Source organism: Triticum aestivum, chromosome 1D, assembly GCF_018294505.1.
Source record: "Triticum aestivum cultivar Chinese Spring chromosome 1D, IWGSC CS RefSeq v2.1, whole genome shotgun sequence".
NCBI classification, from domain to species: Eukaryota; Viridiplantae; Streptophyta; class Magnoliopsida; order Poales; family Poaceae; genus Triticum; species Triticum aestivum.
In genome coordinates this window covers 225,804,249-225,808,028 of record NC_057796.1, presented here as the reverse complement: position 1 = coordinate 225,808,028, position 3,780 = coordinate 225,804,249, and positions in this window count along the sequence as shown.

The following is a 3,780-nucleotide window of genomic DNA, read 5'->3' as shown; positions in this document are numbered from 1 at the left end:
CGTTCACACAACGCGGTTGATGTAGTCGTACGTCTTCACGATCCGACCGATCAAGTACCGAACGCACGGCACCTCCGAGTTCAGCACACGTACAGCTCGATGACGTCCCTCGAACTCCGATCCAGCCGAGTGTTGAGGGAGAGTTTCGTGAGCACGACGGCGTGGTGACAATGATGATGTTCTACCGACGCAGGGCTTCGCCTAAGCACCGCTACGATATTATCGGGGTGTAATATGGTGGAGGGGGCACCGCACACGGCTAATAGATCAATGATCAATTGTGTGTCTATGGGGTGCCCCTGCCCCCGTATATAAAGGAGCAAGGGGGGAGGCGGCCGACCTAGGAGGAGGGCGCGCCAAGGGGGGAGTCCTACTCCCACCGGGAGTAGGACTCCTCCTTTCCTTGTTGGAGTAGGAAAAGGGAAGGGAGAAGGAGAAAGAAGGAAGGGGGCGCCCCCCCTCCCTAGTCCAATTCGGACTAGTCCATGGGGAGGGGTGCGGCCACCCTTTGGGGCCTTTCTCTCCTTTCCCGTATGGCCCATTAAGGCCCAATATGAATTCCCGTAACTCTCCGGTACTCCGAAAAATACCCGAATCACTCGGAACCTTTCCGATGTCCGAATATAGTCGTCCAATATATCGATCTTTACGTCTCGACCATTTAGAGACTCCTCGTCAAGTCCCTGATCTCATCCGGGACTCCGAACTCCTTCGGTACATCAAAACATATAAACTCATAATATAACTGTCATCGTAACGTTAAGCGTGCGGACCCTACGGGTTCGAGAACTATGTAGACATGACCGAGACACCTCTCCGGTCAATAACCAATAGCGGAACCTGGATGCTCATATTGGCTTCCACATATTCTACGAAGATCTTTATCGGTCAAACCGCATAACAACATACGTTGTTCCCTTTGTCATCGGTATGTTACTTGCCCGAGATTCGATCGTCGGTATCTCAATACCTAGTTCAATCTCGTTACCGGCAAGTCTCTTTACTCGTTCCGTAATACATCATCTCGCAACTAACTCATTAGTTACAATGCTTGCAAGGCTTATAGTGATGTGCATTACTGAGTGGGCCCAGAGATACCTCTCTGACAATCGGAGTGACAAATCCTAATCTCGAAATACGCCAACCCAACAAGTACCTTTGGAGACACCTGTAGAGCACCTTTATAATCACCCAGTTACGTTGTGACGTTTGGTAGCACACAAAGTGTTCCTCCGGTAAACGGGAGTTGCATAATCTCATAGTCATAGGAACATGTATAAGTCATGAAGAAAGCAATAGCAACATACTAAACGATCGAGTGCTAAGCTAAGGGAATGGGTCAAGTCAATCACATCATTCTCCTAATGATGTGATCTCGTTAATCAAATGACAACCCATGTCAATGGCTAGGAAACTTAACCATCTTTGATCAACGAGCTAGTCAAGTAGAGGCATACTAGTGACACTCTGTTTGTCTATGTATTCACACATGTATTATGTTTCCGGTTAATACAATTCTAGCATGAATAATAAACATTTATCATGATATAAGGAAATAAATAATAACTTTATTATTGCCTCTAGGGCATATTTCCTTCAAATTTTACAAAACCCTTTCTGTAAAATAAAAACTGAAATATAAAAAAAGAGGAAAAGAAAAGGCCAGGCTGCACTATGCACCTGGCCCAGCCGCGCAACAATGCAGCCCAGCCCACTTATCCCTGCCGTCCCCTACCTCTGTTCACCAGGGGCTGGGTGGACGCGCGCGTGCCGTCCGTGGCCGCCGATGGCCACGGGGCGGCCATCCGGCGGCTCCCCGGCGCCTACTAGGTCGCCCCGCCCCGGGCGAACCCTAGCGTCCCCCCACTTGCCCCTCACTCTCCCACCCGCTCTCTTTCCCTCTCTTCCTCCAGATCCACCACAACCGAGCGCCACCGTAGCCGCTCGCCGTCGTTCTCGTGGCCACTGTCGACGCCTCTCCTCAACGCCATGTCCCTTGTCTCCGTCGACGTCGTCTGCTTCGTCTCCATCCACGAACGGGAGTCGGGGAGCTCCACAATGCACGAATCGAGCCGCCCCCTTCCGCCTCGGCCGCCGTTGATCTCCTCCAACTCCGGCCACCCTCTGCTGCTCCTAATCTATCATCGGCTTTCCTTAGCCACTCGGTGAGCTTCTCTCTCTCTCCCATCTCGCTGGTAGCTTGCCTGCTCGCCCACAGCTAGTCACCGCCATGACTGTGCTATGTCCGCCGCCGAGCTCATGGCCGTTGCCAGAGCCGTCGTCATGCTTGCCTGAGCACGCCACCGTGCTCCTGGCGCTTCCAGGAACACAACACACCCGCGCACGCGCTTCCCCGTGGCCCCTAGCCCCTAGCTTGTTGAGCGCCCGAACGCGCCGCCGCCCGTGCTCGTCGTCGGCGTGCCTCCGGTGACCAAATGGTCATGGGTGTGCGCCCAACAGCTTCACCGCACCGCGTAGAACCTGCCCAGCCTCTTCATTTGCTCCGTAGCACGCTGTTTCGCCGTCTCCGTCATCCACCCGTACGCATTGCCGCCTCCGCCGCTCGCTGGCGTCGTTCCGGTCATCCCCGAGACCAACCGGTAGCACCATGCGACGGCGACGTCGCTAGCTTTCGAACGCGAGTAGCCACACCCGTTTTGGGCCACCGTGGCGAAATCCCGAGGCTTGCCGGCGCCCTCCGCCGCGTTTTCGCTCGCCAGAGCCAACTCCGGCGCCGGCGTCCGACGTGGCCGACCTGGGGCCACCCCCAGGGTCACTGCCAACGGGCCCCACAGACCCCGTTGACTGGGCAGCCTAGTGCCCTGACACGCATGCCCCATCGCATAATTAACCTAATTAAAACATTTTCCTAAATAAAAATAATTAGTTAAACTAAATAGTCACTGACATGTGGGGCCCAATAGCTAATTAGTCTCCGTTTAGTTTTAATTAAACTCAGTAAAGCTTCTGCCACTGCCATGTGGGACTCACTGGTCAGGTTTGACCTAGTCAGTGTGGCTGTTGACCGCTGACGTCATTCCCCTGTCATGCTGACGTCATATTTCTTTTTTCTGTTATTTAATAATTCCGTAATATGTTTAAAACTTTAGAAAAATCGTAGAAAATAAACCGTAGCTCGGATGAAAATGTTTTCTATATGAAAGTTGCTCAGAAAAATGAGACGAATCCGAATATGTAGTCCGTTTACCTATGAGATGCCTCTAACTATCTGAACATGGAACATTCCCCCTTCGGTCATCTGTCTGACACAGGTCCGGAACCGGAAAAACATTCCCGGTTGAATTCCCCCTTCACCTATTCATGTAGACATACGTTAGGTCACACCCGGCACGTCATATTACCATGTTATGCTTTATGATGCTTTGTTTGCTTTATATTTATTATTTCTTCCCCCTCTTCTCTCCGGTAGTCCCCGAGACCGATGTTGCCCCTGTGATCGACTACGTCTCCGACGACCCTTCTTCCTTTGCAGCAGAGCTTCTAGGCAAGCCCCCCCCCTTGATCACTCCGATATTGCCCATTCCATTCTCTCTCATGCTTGCATTAGATTTTGCTACTGTTATTGTTTGCTCATATTCTGATGCATAGCCTGTTTTTGCTACCTGCTTTCATACCTTACCTGCTTATTCTAAACTGCTTAGTATAGGTTGGTTAGAGATCCATCAGTGACCCCCACCTTGTCCCAGTTGCCCCGCTTTATGTTCGATGACTCGATCAACGTCATCGACGTCCAGGCCCCAACACCGCACATCACCCCCC